The following is a 16,116-nucleotide window of genomic DNA, read 5'->3' on the forward strand; positions in this document are numbered from 1 at the left end:
GGACCCTTTTGTCTGCCCTGTATGAACAGCCCCCTCTTAGCATCTAGTTACCGAGTTCCTCTGCGGAGTTGCAGATTCCTCTAAGCCCGTATTCACCTTCGTGAGAGTTGTTCAGAAATCTGTAATTATGGGCACTAATTGAACTGCATAACCAGCAACAAATGAAGCAGAGATGCTGTCCTTCGCTCCAACTTCTCAGCGAACTCAGATGTGCAATAGAAGAAATAGTGAAACTCCGCTCTCGCAGCCCAGTGGATTGAAATCCGTTTCATTAGCATTAAGCACTAACACAAACTGACTTATGCCCGCATTATTAAAATTAATTTAAAAATGAATACTTATGTTCCAATATCAACAGCGCATTCTCAGGGCTGTTTCCTAGGAAGACAGGCAGGTCTTCAGTAAGGAGGCCAATGCAAAAATTAACTCCTGCTTTTTGGAGTTAGCCCTTAGATCATCATGCCAAATCCCTAGTTTTTAGGCTCAATTTCAGCAAGCATTCATTTATTCTCCTGATTTTTATGTCAGCTTATTCCACCCAACAACCACTGAATATAAAGCAGTTCCAGCCAGGTTCAACCACCCCTTCACTTCGTGGATGAACTTTGGTATTCCCCCCTTCCAGTACAAGTGACAGCTTTACGGAAGCACATACCTCAACATCCCTGCTTCTTCCATCGGATGCCCCTGTAATCTTTCTCTGTGACCTTTACATTCCCTTTGGCTCATTCTTTTCCATGACTGTAACACCCTTTATGTAAGTAGATAGCCTAAGCTACACACAGTATTTTCAGTGTGGCCTCGGGCAGAGATAACTAACTGCTAGAACAACCCAACTGCCAGCTCCTGCCCAACTGCACATACAGCCATACAACTCTGTTGCTTTTTTGGATGCTTTCAGGGCACTGTGCTGATTTGGTAAAAAAGGCTCCAACGTGTTCATGCTGCCTGCTCTTTTGTGCCTTGTTTCTTCAGTTTTCACAAACTTTACTCCTTCCCCACTGTAACCCTCATATGCAGATCCATAGGCAACCTGTTTGCCCTTCGCTTTCCACCCACACAGCTTTGGGGGTCTTGCATCGTTGAAACAACACTCACATCTTCAGTAAATTCTCTCACTTTTCTTACACTCCTCTCTTCCAGACTGGCGTGGGCCTGATCCTTATTTCTCACCACCGCAAACAGCTTCATCTTATGAAACACCTCGCTGCTTTGTCTGGTGCTTTCTCCTCTCAAGCTCTGAAGCTTACTTTCACACACCACAATAACTGATCTTGCCCAATTAACCTTTTTAGCTGGCTCCTATGCCTAAGATGTTTTCTTAAAAGGCTATAGAAATTAGGGCCATAGCTTTCTCTCACTACTCCTTTTCTTCCTCTCTCTTTGTCAATATATCCAAGTTGTACAGCATGTCATAATGGCAATTTCTGCATTGTATCAGTGTATCTGCAAATCTGCCTCATAGTAGCATAATTATCTGATGCTTCCTTAGATGTCTCTTTAGTTTGCTTTCTTTAAACCCCTCTATAATTTCATAAATGGGTTACCTGACTGGCTAAAAATCTTTTTTTTTTAAAGGCATTGCCTTGTATTCTTTTCGAAGTAGTTAGAACTTCAAGTTTACTTCAAGTAGTTAGAACTCCTTGAAGCAGCTGTGTACTTGAAGCAGTTCAATAAGTGAACTTTCTCTTTCCTACTCCATTTTCCTATGCTTCCAGCTCATCCACTTCACCAGCATTGTTTTTTTCTTTTGCCTACAACCAACAGTGACCACAGCAGTATTCTTGAGAACATCAGTCCTCTCTTAAAAGCCATATCAGTGCTGGAATTACTAGAAACGCTACACCAATGAAGTCAAAACCCAGTAAGGGTCAAAACCTTTCAGCCCTGTGAGAGCTGATACACCTTAGCCAGGCACTTTCTGCGTAATGCAAAGTGATACTTAAAAGTTACAACCCCAACCAAAGCTGGTTAATTCAGAAAATTCAAGTCTGAAAGGGTAAAGGGACATTTCAATAGCCTTCCAGAATGCTGCTGCTTACACAGACTCACCAAGAACTCACCAGCAAGGAAATGTTAAGGGAATCTGAACTAATCTGATCTCTAAAAGACAGGTGCTGGATGCAAAACCGCAAACATTAACCGCCTCCACAAAGTCTGTCACCAAAAGGGTAGCTCTCCTGGCCAAGTCACCAGCGGCCTCATTTCCAGAGGTGTGAGGCACCTGTAACTCCATTCAACAGGAACGTCACTGTTCACTACCATGGGAAAGTTGAGGTCTTCACCTCTCACTATTTTAGCTTACTTACTGTGGTTCATGCTTATCTGCCTGCGTGAATGTCGCGAGGTTTAATTAGTTTTGGTCTGTAAAACACACTGAGATCCCCCGGAAAAGCTCTATACACATTCACAGTAGGATCACTGCAAGATAATTTTCTTGACATCACCGGCATAAGCAGCATGAGCAGCCAGAGGACAACTCCAAAGACGAGGTACTCGAAGCACTAAACTGTCTGCAATCCCGATCTCTATCTGGAAGATCAAAAGTTTCAGGGGCAGCATTTTGGTGCAACACATGCTGAAACTGATGTGGGAGTTAACAGCGGTTTTACAGAAGAGTACTGGCAAAAACATTCTCATCAACATCTTTCAGCAAAAAAAAAGAAGATCAAAAAAACCCACCCCACCTTAAAATGGAAATAATAGGGGGAAAAAATGGAAATCAACACCGCTAACAAAAGCACCATATGGGTTTTTTTAAATATCCCAAACAGCTTAAAGTTGCCCAGACTTCTGTATTCATTAATTGCTCAGGACACAGATTTATTTATTTATGGCTCAGAAAAGAATTCCCAGCTTGCAGACTTTCCAAAGAACAACCCTCCCCAGTTCTGCATGGCCACCTCGGCCAACTCACCCTGCCGTTTCTTATTCTGATGCTAATGCAGTTCAAACAACCCAACCCTGCATTTTTTATCTATGCAATAAGCCTATCTTTAGGTCACTTAGTTGTGTCAGTTTAAATCACAACATTCCCATAGAGAAAAATCTGATCATTTTGTTTACTTTTGGGGACAGAGGAGAGAGAAGAAAAAAAAAGTTCATTATAAAAACGCTATTTTCTTTGTGGTGCCTAATTCAAACTCCACTGAATTCTGCATGAATTTAAACAGTAGATGAGCCATGAGAAAAAAAAAACAACACATTTTAATTAAGACTTGCACAGATACCTTCAAGGCAGGATACCCTGAATATACCCAACCGTGCATAGGCATATCATATTATATATATTATTAGGTCTTATCCAAAGTCTGCTGGAATAAAGGCCGAGATCCCATTGATCTCTGTGGGCTTCAGATCTCTCTCTTTTGTAAAATAAGCCTGGATTCGGCCACTCTGGCTTTCACAAGCATCCGCACGGGGATATTCACAGGGCTTCTCGCAGGAGGGAAAAACCATGAAGTTGAAGCCATCCATGAAAGGTACTGGATTTATTCCAGATGTGGAACTGTTTTTAATTAATCTGGAAGTATTTGAAGTATTCGCTCATTAAATATGCTTTGCATTTCACACATGCACGTAAGAGAGTAAGAAAACCCAAAACTGAAGCCAAAATCATAATGTCATATTAAAAAGACTCTGACATCACTTTTAAGAAAATTAGGTTCACATGAAGGCAGGAGTCACAGCACTGCCATAACGCATCACACCGATATCCAGAGCATGTGGTTCCTGCACTGCCCAGCCCCAGGAAACCTCACCTTGACGTGGAGGACTCACCGGCTGGGAGCTCTCCCACCTCCATCCAGCCCCGCACCTCTCTGCACAAGATACTTCCCAGTCTGCCCATCACCATCACCCAGGGCAATACTTTAAGTTCAATGTAGCTGTCCTCTAGAGAAGGATGAAACAACTTATGCAAAATCTACATGCCAAATCATCATTACCAGTAGAAATTTTGCATATGATCATACAGAAGAAGATTCAAGCCGCCAAGAAGGGAGGAAAGACACTTCCTTCAACTTTTGAGGTCTCGAGCCAATGCCTACCAGCCACCTGTCACCATTCAACTCCAGTTAAAGCAATCTGTGAGCATACCGTAGTCATCTAGATGTGAGAAGCAAACAAAAAAACTTATGGCTTCCTGCTTTTGTCAAGTTCATAGCAAAAAGGTCCACCACAGAGATACAGGAGTGAATTTGGACACCTGCACCGAGGCTGGGCCCGCTCCTGTCCAAGCTGGGCAAGAGGGAGGTTGTGCTCTTCGGCACTCAGGCAGGTCCACACGCAGAAAACCACAGAACCTCCATCACAGATAAAGCGTAGACATGTTTCTGCTACATCTAAACTTGTAACGGGATGCCATTCACTCCAGAAGAATTGCATTCCTTGAGGAAGAGGACCTATATCAGCCCATGTTACGCCCCACACAACCACTGCTGGATGCTCCCAGCATCCAGAGGATCCAGATTAGGTTAGATATTTCCACTGCACACTGCAAACCCCTACGTAGACATCATCCTATGTGGTACTCCGTGGTAACAGACATCAACATAACGCAGCTCTTGTCTCCCCTCTAGTGGCTGACCCGCCACAACCACTTGCATGTCTTCTGCTCCCGCTGCCAACGGCGTGAAGGGCTGGAGTGTGTCCCCTGGCAAAGCCACCACAAGCCGAGCTTCTAACGTCTCCCGAGCCCGGGCTCAGTGCCAGGGCCAGGCAGGGATGCTGTTGCACGGGGAAAACGCACAAGGCAGAAACGAGCACATCTGGGCAGAAGCACAGCTCTTCTGCTTTCACGGGAGCCCAAGACTCCAGATTTCAGATGAGGTGAGCAAAATTGCCAATTAGTATGAAGAACCACAGCTAAGTTCAGAACCCCCTTTTTTTTTTTTTAATTATTTCTCAGAGACCTGAAAGAATCAGGTATTTGGTAACTAAGAAACATTCAAACTTTTGCTTCCCTAAGTTTTATATCGGACAACGATGGTTTTGCCACCAAGGGTCAAAATTCATTCTAGTGATCACCAGACGAGTCAGTGTCTCAATGATCTCTAATCAATTTTACTAAGTGCTACTGAACTGTGTGTGATGCTTTCCTGTTCAAAACCAGCATACAAACATTAAAAAAAAATCCAAAACTTCACATTTCTTCACAAGTCATCTTTTTTTCTCCTAAAAAAAAAAAAAAAAAAAAAAAACCAAGCAGGAACATTCAAGTTTCTTTCCTTTGGTTGCCAGTGCTAAAATATGCTAACAGCATTAAGGCAAGGGACGACTTGCAGAGCTCACAATCTGTATTCAGCATAATTAGCAGATGCCAATTTAACTTATTACTGCTTCTTCCTTTCTATATTATAAAAAGGATGTCAATGAAAACCTGTTATCTAAATGACTGTTTTCTCAGTCCCAATATAAAGCAACAATCATGGGAAAATAGAGTCACGGAGCATGTGCTAGGAAATCTCTGATTTTGAAATGACATTATCAACAGCTACAGTAAAGAAATTAATGCCTGCAGACAGGACTTTTCTCTCTTCCTTCACACTTTGCATTTTTAGACTGTTTTTAAACTAATTACATATTTGGTGGCACTCCTAGTTGTTCAAATAAGCAATGCCACATTCAAGGTAAAGCAGTATTATTAAATGAGGTTGCTCAACTGTTTCAGCCACTGATCATTTCAAAGCATGAGAAATGAACAGCCTTAAGATGCCTTTTCTCTGCAGAGAACTAACAGCTAAGAAGTCAGAACACAAATACCCGCGAAAGAAATCAAAGCAAGTCCTAGAAAATCAGCCTCTTCCAAAATGCCAAAAAACGGACTGTGTCACAGCTAAAGGGACAGCTACAGAGTGCCCTTCTCCCGCCTGCAAAGCTGAAACACATTTTATAAAACAAAGCCCTCTTGAACTAAGAGACTGTTGAAAGATGCACCCAGCACACACACGCACAAAAAAGCAGTGCGCACACCAAGGTTATGGATTAAACAGGTTTCTAACACACAAACGATGTAATGATCCAGTCCAGGCATCATTTGCTGCTACTTCTGCTTGGTGAAGCTGCCTTCCTGCTAACCTTTCTGCATATTACAATGCAGTGCAAAAAAATATTTTAATAAACTATCTTCTGACTCTCAGGGCTAAGTTGAAAAGCCTTGTAAGGCTATGCTTCTCCACAGCTTTAATCGATTTCAGCTATAACTTCATTTGTTATGCCTAACAGACAGTGTAAACTTCACCCTTCCCAAGAATGAAGGAAAAAATAACATTTCATACTCGCCCATAAGCAGCGTATGTAAAGCACAAAACAGAACTGCTGCACACATACCCCCAATTAAATTGGTCTCTGTGGAAACTAATAACTTTCCACAGTATGCACTGTAATCCAAGTAATAATTTTAAACAGGCATAAGCTGCAGTGTGCTGAACTAAGGCATTCTTACCTTGCAAAGAGTGCTTGAAGACGTTTAGTTACAGTAAAAGAGGAGAACGTGCATGTTGCCAAGTATTTCCCATGTAAAGGGGATATGCCTTACCCCACACATGCGCACGCACAGACAAACTGGGTGCGTGTGCTTCCTAGGTAGTGAAAAAGGACTAGAAAAGATAAGCACCAGCAATAAAGCCCCGGCTTTATGTCTCAATCAGTGGCAAGTAAAGCTGGAGAAACCATTTGAGATGAAAAGGGAAAAAATTCCAAGAAACAAGGGGTTTTTTTCTCCTCTGGATGCAAAGAGCTTTGCTTGGGTGACCTATAATACCTTAACACAAAAATCTTCATAACCCACCTCCCTTCTGAGCCAATTAGTTGCACATGTCAAATGACACTGCACAAACAATGCACAAAGACTTTAACAAAAAATATTAAAGAACCCCTTACCTTTTAGTCAGAATAAGTGACAGATAACAGGCACGAGAAACTCAGTTGGCACAGTTGCTGTACATATTTCTCTGCGGACTTCTCTTTAGTGGTCCCAAAAGCACTGAACATAAAAAAACTCCAGCCTGCCTGCTTCATTCTTCAGCAACAGAGATACATGCTGTCACGGTAACGCGAAAAAGCAAAAAAGAACTACAGATCTTAGTTTTTAAAGCCTTTGTGCTTATAGGGAAGAAAAAGAGGGAGCGGGGAAAAGAAGGAACAGAGCAAACACTTTTTCTATGAGAAATCTTGTCGTGGCTGTAGAAGTAACCACAGCACAGGATCATTCAGTTTGAATTTCCCTGTTTGCAAGCTCCTTGGGAAAAAAAAAAAACCAAATCAGTCTTTAGGGAAGAAAAATCAAATGCATGGGTGGGGGGAAGGGAGAGGAGGAGGAGGAGGGTACTGCTCCTATGTGACATACATATGGAATGAGCATTAGAACAATGCTGACAGGACAGCTAAGCAACTGCACTCTGGGGCAGCAGTTTTCAAAGCAGAGCTTTTGCAGCTTTGCAGAAAGGAGAAGAAAACAATAAAAAAAAAAAAGCCCTCGCAAAGGGGGGAAAAAAAAAAAAAAGAAAAAGGGAAGAAAAATAATAGAAAAGAAAGGAGCTGTTAATTCAAGAACTACCGGACTACAAAAAAAAAAAAAAAAGAGTTGCCCAGTTTCTGAAAGGGGAGGGGGGGTGGGAAACGCCGCGACTGCTTCCCAGCGATGCAAGCAGAAGCCTTGATGTCTAGTGCACTTACATTTTATGCAGCGCACAGTGGGTCCCCTCCTCCCCGCCTGCCTCCCTCCTTCCCTCCCTCCCTCCCTACCTCCCTCCCTCCCTCCGCCCTCCCTGCCTAGGAACCTCTCCCTCCCAGGGGACAAGAATTCCAGTGGACCCAATTAACACTGTACTTTGCTGGCTCCTCAGTATGATCGATATTAAATAAGATGAGTTTTAGCAGCACTGAAAAATAAAGCAGCCATGTAATGCGTGGCTGATGGAGGCTGCGTTCCCCCCCACTCCCCGCTTCCCTACTCCCCCAGTCTCGATACGATCCAACGCAGCGGAAAAAAAAAAAAAAAAAGAATTTAAAAAAGCATGTGCCAGCGCCAGTGCCACAAGCTGCATCAGATATTTGTTAGAAACTTGACGGAAGCCGAACATCGGTTGCTCATTTCACTAGCTTCGGCAGTACTTTATTAAAGTGGATTTACAAATCAATGGAAGGAATCCAAAGGTTCACAAACAGGCTCTTTCATCAGGTCCGCCGCCTGACCGTACAGGAAGTTTGCTGAAGGGGTCTGGGGGCTGTTTCACCAGCACACTTGTTTTCAATGGACTCCCAACAACATGACTTGTTTGGTTTGGTGAAAGAAATGCAGTAAGAGGTTCACTGCTTTAAGGGAATGCAGCCTAGTGTTGTTTATTGCTTCATTCCCGCAGCACGTGCGACAAAGCACCCTACAAATTGCAAATAATTTTAATTTGAAGGGGGAAGTGGTTGGGAGGCAGTAACCTTCTTTGGTCCTGTTTTCCCTGATCTATCAATCACAGATTGCCATGTAAAAACAATCTACTACAGGCTCTCTCTATAGAGGAAAAGCAATTACTAGCATTAACTCTTGCTGTTGCAAATTAATACAATACAGTCCACAACTGATAGAGTCTGCCTGCAAGCCATTAATCTAAGAGTAAATGAATGGTTTGCTTAAATCCAACTGGTCTGAAATTCTCAGGTTAAGAGCTCCCCTTCCCCTTTCCATATTCTATTTGTGTTTGTGAAACTCAGTGGAAAGAAAAGAAAACCCTATTTATTTGCTGGGGCCAGGACAATTCCAAGCTAACAATATCCATCAGTGAACCTGCCTACAAATACAGGATTTCATCACCAGTAACCGCTTTTCCTTTTTTGCTTCTGGGGTGGCCATAATCTTCAAACCAAACCCCATAAATAACACTGAGCAAGATCCTTGATTGAACAGCTGGGTTGACCAGTGACTTGAATCCATCTTGTTAAATTAATGCGAGATTGCATTTCCATACGAATAAGATCAATTAAAAATACTCGTAAAACCATGCTACCAAAGGCAGTGAAGAGTTAAATTCATTAACTCAAAAAGCCTCCAATTAAATAATGTTAAGGGTATGATTCTCTCTCTAGCTGAGGGAGGAAAAAACCCGAATAGCAGGACAAAATACTACTACTACTTAGTGACTGCTAGTAGTAGCTCCAAATGACAGACTGTTTGTCACAAATTCTTTATGATGCCTAGTAACATCCTTCACAGTTAGATAAATGCAGGAATCGCAAGCAGTGGTCAACCACCCCAAGAGATATCACAAACCAAAGGCATATTTACATAGGAGGACACCAAACAGCGCAGGTAAATCGCTTATGCACATGAAGTCTGTGCATCCTGAGCTACAGTAATTCCAGGCTCCTGTACATTTAATGAAGATGCTACACATTACATGTATTGACTTCACAAATCTGATCTACCTGACAGATTTTTTTGGTGCAAGAAGGGGTCGGGGAAGGAGTACCCCTCAGTAACACAGCACTAACCAAGGCAACACTGGGTCGGAATTTGAATGAGAGGAAAGCACAAAAACATTCACAGGAAATCACCGAAAATGATGTAGATCTTCATGCTTCATAGCCGTTATTGACCAAGCACCACAGCATGGCAAATGTACCAGATTTGAAATGAAATACAGAGATTGCCGATGATACCAAGCGGATGGTCCAGAGCCTGCAAAATTAAATCCCCCTTTCAGTCCCCTACTCTAAATCAGGGGGCAATGTCTATTGGTTAAAGCGTCCCTGAAAATGGTCTCAACCTTGTACAGAATGCTTCTCTTTGCAAGGGGATCAATGCACTTGGTAAGAGCTTTGGGGTCCCAACCGAGTGAAAGAACATACACATTCCATCTGCCACAGAAAATGTACCTACCTTGCATAAAAGCGAGAGACACAGCACCAAACTCCAGCCAGTATAGCTGAGGGGCTCCAGGAAAGTCTTGCGAAAAAAGGGAAACACCCTCTCAAAGAGCACCAGGCCTTTTCCCCACAGCTACAGTCGTGAACTGTTGATGACTTCAAGCCACACCTGACAGAAAGCACGGGAAACTCCCTCTGGCAATCAAATTATTTACACAGAAAAACATTGTAACAAGGATATAATCTGCTGAATACACCCCGGCTGAAGAGGTCCAGTGGGTAGCTGCATTTTGGGAAAGGTTGGGCTTTACAGCTGCAGAGGGGATCATAAGTGCTCTTGGAACCCACAAATGATCCATCAGTCGATCTGTCATCTCAACACTCCTAGACACTAGGAAAGTCTTTATTATCCCCATCTTAGAGATGATGATTTGAACACTGAAAGCCTAAACTGCCTCCCCAAGGAGATGCAAGAAGTGCTGGAGAATAGCAGGGAACTGATTCCAGGCTTTTCAAGTCCCTTAACTGCGAAGGCTGTTCTTGTTTCAAACACAAGCAACTGAATTTGACATATTTTGAAAGTCAAGCTATTTGTTCCTTAAAAAAAAATATCAGCATCATCCTAGTCTACTCTTAAGTACGAATCAAAGCACAGTTCCTGGTATTTAAGGAGCTCCTGTGCTGCCACATGTATATACACTGACAAGTTTTACTCCAAATAAAAATTCACAATTCACATTATTTTACGAGAAAATAATTCAAGTATCATTCCACAATTAGAATTACAGTCCCAGTTTGGTAGGACATTTCAAGCCAGTGGGGAATTGCACAGAAGGACACCTCACATGTGTGAAGGAAAACGGATAGAAAACATTTGTCAAAATAAGCAAGTATGCCCATATCAGAACAGGTTATCAGTTAACCTCTGGTTACAGAAAAAAAAAATTGAATGCCACAGTGAAGTCCCAGTCCCTAGCTACCAGCAGAAAAACCCTTGCTGCTGCTGGAGGCAGGGAAAGAGGGACGTGCTGCCTGCCCTGACCTGGGCGAGAGGCTCCTACAAAGGGCCTCCCATACACAGATGGTCTGGTGAGCTGCCTGTGCTGCCCGGAGCTCCTGCTTTCCCATGACAGCCCTCGCACACCTTACCTGGTCCACAAAGTCCTGGGAGATCCGCATCTCCCAACACACAAACCCACCAGTGCTGCCTCCATCAGTTCTGGCGCCCTGTTGACACCAAAAACATAATCCACAGAACAGCACATTTTTAGCTTAATATAATTTGGAGGAAGGACATATGCTTGCATTGTTCTCAGATTTTGCTTTATTCACAGGAAAGCCAACTCTATGGAAGCTGTAGAGAGAACCTAACGAAAGTCCAAGCTGGAAAGATGTATCAAAGAGAAAGAGCTGCTTCAAAAAGAGAAAGAAGTCAGTATTTACTACTCAAGGGCAGGAACTAATGACAATTAACGGGGCAGTGCCGTACGAACCAGAGGAAAAGCTATGAAGATTTTTCTCTTATCTCCCTCAAAAACTATATTGGGAAGCGTCAGCATTTACAACACTCTTTGGAGAACTATAATCTACCCGGGTGCTTCCCCAAGAACCTATGACCGAAGTTGCAAACATGGGAGATTAGCTATGCAAAGATACATGGTGTAACAGAATTCGTAACAGCCAATCCACTTTATTACAGGCATCATCAACTCTGTTCATTATCTGAACCTTCCAGTTCAGCTGTTCTCAAAGACTAGAGCCTTTGGCACTATTTACATTTTCTTTCTAATAAACTCATTATGACTATTAAAAGGCAAATAAATTTATAGGATTTTCTCTCTTCCTTTATATTCCATTTCGTACAGTACAATAAATACTAGAAATTACAAAAGAAAAAGAAAAACATTTAAGTAAATAAACCTGGCTTCAAAACATCAATACTTAAAACCAGAAAGAAGGGTGGCCACATGGTGATGTGGTCTTTGCTCAAGAATGTGAAAAAATGTCTGTGGATATTTTAAATATTTACCAAATGAAGGGGATGTATATCAGGTTGCAGACCTCTGGATTACACACACTTTCAAGAGATGATGATTCATGTTAATCTACATCAGTAGGGTTGGAGGTTTTGCTTTGTTCTTTTTAATTTCTAATTACATTTTAGTAGCAGAATAAACAGAAAGAACACATAAAGCCAGAAACAAAAACTAAAATAAAATAAAGGAAAAACAACCTTTTAAGGCACTTAACATCAGAGAAGGTTAGTCAGCCAATTACGATTTACAACTGCACAATAAACCATGGTGAGGTTCAGCTGTTTAAGGCTCTGCACCATTATGTAGCGAGTACTAGAGATAAAAGGCCAATTTCCTATTTGAAAATAGGGTTTCGGTAACGTGCAGCCGCCAGTCTGTGGGGCTGGGTGATTAGCTCCACGGCAGCATCCATCACGGAGGCCCAGCAAACCCAAACAGAGCTGCGGTGCCCATCGCATGCACTCCCATGCTCGAGTTCTTCGGGAGGTGTCCGTACCCGCCTGGCTAGGCACAAAGAGCTCACTGCGCCCTACGCCAAAGTGACCATGCTTCCAAAGCAGTCCTGGGCCAGGTGAACTGTGATTTGAGAAATCTCATTTAAGCAAATTCTCCAAAGGCAAGATCTGCAGAAGTGAGTTTTGTAGCATGAAACCAGACCCTGGCAGAATTTTGCACCGACAAAGTGCACGGGCCAGCAGGCACGTACATGGCGCACTTGAGGTCCCTCCAACCACCAGCACCCATATTGTGTTCCTAAAGCTTTCCTGATATCTTTTTAGGGTGCATGATTTTCACTGCTAACTACGAAGGCACTTCATTTCAACTGACTAAACTATCTTCCTGAATCTCACATCTTTTCAATCAAAAGATTTCACATCTTTTAACTCCTTAAGTCAGTGGGTACTGACAGACCCTCCTTAGAAAGGTACTGCAAAGTAAGACAGAGCACAAATTTAAAAAGCAATAGCTATTTCTCATCATTCCCACCAGAGATGCTCTTGCTCTGTACTAGCAAGGTGTGGATGCTGTACGCAAAATCTGACTGCAGCACAGATAAGCAAACCTAAAGTAATTTTAAACTAGACTGAACAGCATTGCTGTTCACACCAGTGAAGCTACAAATATCAGCACAGACCACATAAATCTAATCAGGATGCAGGCAACACTGACCACTGTCCATACCATGATAAAGCATCTGTTACTGTGGCTTCACGGCAGCCACAACCACCCAGGCAAGCTTGGTTAAAGCTGGATGGGACACTTTTCACACTTCTGACTGCAGCATTAAAAATATCTGTAATTTACCGGGCAGGAAGGAGCTCCTTCTAGAATGAACTGAAAGAAAAAGAGGAAAAAAATTGGAAGAATGCGGTTCCCAAGGCAGCCACCGGTAGTGCAGGATGGTTCCCGAGGCATCTGCCTGGCCCCAGTGAGCGCATGGTCAGCCTGGGACAACGCTGATGCCAGCTTGATGCAGCCTGTCCTACCGTGTGTTTACAGTTACATGATGTATGTCCCACTCCTAACCTTGATCCTGCTCACACTAAGCAGGAACACTCAAACAGTTTTTCTATACAATACCTCCAATCACTTCTCCCAGTGCAGACTGAGTTACTGAGCTTCGGTTCCTCCTCTGCAGCAAGGAAACCTTCCCCCATTGCCCCAACTTGGCAGCTTAGGGATGAAGCTGGCTCAAAGGCAGAGAGACTTGTATCCTAACACGTAGCCAAAAGAACCCCCATTTGGTCAGGGCACACCAGCAACCGTCTGATGGAAAATCAACAACACGGGCTCAGATAGAGGGGAGGGAAAATAAGTATGAAAAAAAGCATTACAAGTACCTAAGTAAATTGCCATGTAGTGGTCTGTGATTCCACAGAGAAAAACCCAGCTTCTATGATGATATGGCTCCACAGCTAATTTTGGTTACTGATATGTCAGGCTTTTCTATAGTATATTGGCGTACAGCGTGGAATATATTGTAAGTGTCACTTTGCTTGAATATATACCTCCAACACATGCTAATAACAGTTTAAATGTAAAACCCTGCCACGTCACAGCTGCTCACATCCATTACTTTTGAAGACAGAAAGTAACTGCTAAGCACCATCCTTCAGAAATGGAGAGAGAATGTGGGAAAAAAGATGGATGGATTTGGCAAGAGATTGCAAATGCCTAGGATTTCTGTCTCCCGCTCACTGCAAGCTTGCATACTTTATTCCTTCTCCAGTTTTATTTTAGCAGCAACTTTTCTGAGCATCTTTTGCAAGCCAGCTCAACCCAACACGAAGTGCATTGGCACAGCCCTCCACCACAACCCCGTCACTGTGGTCAAGCGGTCACAATCCTCATCAGCTCATATTTTCAGAATATACTTTGTAGTCAAAAGCAGTCCCCGTTATATGCGGACAACTACTCTGAGAGTCTTCTGCTGGTAAGATACAACTTGCTGAGGGTCTTCAGGCACACCAGGAGATAAAGACTTCCCATGCTACTGAACGCGCCTTCCCATTTCAGGGACATCTCTCAATGTCCAGGTGTAGCTCAAATATTTTAGTCCCAGACTAAATAGGCAAAACGATAACTCTCTCCTCTGAAGCCTTGTTTTGCACTGGTTTGGTATCGCTTTGCTCACCAAAGTGGTTTTTTTTTTTTTCTTTCCTTTTTTTTCTTCATATAAACACTTCATATTCTATGATTTGCCTATACAGGGCTGAGTTACCCCTTAAAGAGGAAGGAAGAGAAAATAAATAGAGAAACCATTCTGAAAGACCACGTATTTCTAACAGGTTTCCAGCATGGCCAGACTGATGGGCCTGCTATTAGGAGAGGGCGGATTAGTGTAATTGCCTTACAGTTTTGACAGTTTCTGTCATCTTCAGAACAGATGTTCTCCGAGTTCTGCCCTATTTGCTAAATGCTATCAAGTGACAATTCCCATCCATTTTGGGGAGGACTCCTGAAGCGAACTGCATGGGTCTTTAAAGAGACATGTGCTTAGGACGACTTCTTCAAAGGCTGCAAGGCTGGTTGCCATGGTTGCTGGAGGTTAAACCTGGCAGGGCTGATGACTTTATCAAAGCCAAGCGCCAGCTGTGGGAACAAGCCCTGAAGGCTGTGGATGCTCCACAAAAGCAACTTCAGGGCTAGAGGTCCTGGCAAAGGTAGCTGGAAGGGAGCATGCCAAAAAATGACAGAAAAAGGCAACTAGGATGGTCTAATCTTGGTGGACTGGTAGAAGTGAGGAACTGTCCAGTAAAAGGGCAAAATAATAAAGAATCAGGCATGTCCTTCCAAATTAATTTCAATGGAGATGACTCCAAGTTTTGCATACTAATAGATAGGTATCAGCTCTGCGGTAATTATGGGACTAGACAGCATTTGTCAACACGGGCTCCAAATCCCACAGGCAGGGTGGATGGTAACTCAGCAGGTACAGTCTACTCCTCAAGGCAACCCCAAGCCAAAAACCTGCACGACCTCTATACTGTTGGCTTACTGTCTCCAGCAAAGGTGTAAAACCAAAGCCCAAGAGAATCCATTATCCTTAGACAATAATATATTACTGTTATAAGAAGACATGAAAATCTATAGCTTCATCCATTTCCCTAGCACACGTTTAACTCCCTAAACCAGCACAAGGAAGAAGGGAGAAGAGCAGGGTGGATAAATTTATGTTGCCCTTGTTGCATCTTGGGAAGGATGGTTACTGTTGTCCTAAGCCATTTTGACCCCACCCTTTCTCAGCAAGTGGAAAGGCCAAGAGCAGGGCTCAGATATCTGCTACAGGACAGCCTGAATGGACAGAGCAAGGAGCAGCACCACCTCCACCACATGTGCCATGGCTCGAGTGCACTAGGGCTCAATGGCCTCTACTCCAAAACTCAGTATGGGGTCTTTAGCTTATACACTGCTATTACAGTCCAAGCCAAGTCTTTTTAGCTCCTTAACACTGCTCCTGCTCTTTTACACGGAACAAAAATGTCAGAGCTTTTGCACCGAGCCACCTCCCACCCCATCTGAAGACGGTAAAACCCAGTGAAAATGTGACAAAAGTGAGAACTGCTGCCCACAATATCCAGCACTACACAAAAACGAGGGCAGAAAAAGACAGAGTAATGGGATAATATGCAGCATATCCTGTGAGGTTCACATTGTGGCGAACGATGGAGATGAGAGATCAGGGTTCACCATATAGAAAGCACAGACTTGAGTTTAA

At 43.1% G+C, this 16,116-nt stretch overlaps 1 protein-coding gene across 10 annotated transcripts in view; it reads right to left on the reverse strand.

Annotated features, from left to right (window-relative positions):
- The window catches only part of FAT3 (FAT atypical cadherin 3), a 427,575-nt gene that overhangs the window by 350,092 nt on the left and 61,367 nt on the right, over nt 1–16,116 (reverse strand). Inside the window, exon 1 of one of the 10 annotated variants that reach the window (XM_074571502.1) lies at nt 6,883–8,364. The exons of the other annotated variants lie outside the window; for them this stretch is intronic. The gene's annotated coding sequence lies outside the window, so the exon portion shown is untranslated. Of the gene's footprint in view, nt 1–6,882; nt 8,365–16,116 lie in introns of those variants that run through there. 10 annotated transcript variants of the gene reach the window in all.

This window comes from Larus michahellis, chromosome 1 (assembly GCF_964199755.1).
Source record: "Larus michahellis chromosome 1, bLarMic1.1, whole genome shotgun sequence".
NCBI lineage: Eukaryota > Metazoa > Chordata > Aves > Charadriiformes > Laridae > Larus > Larus michahellis.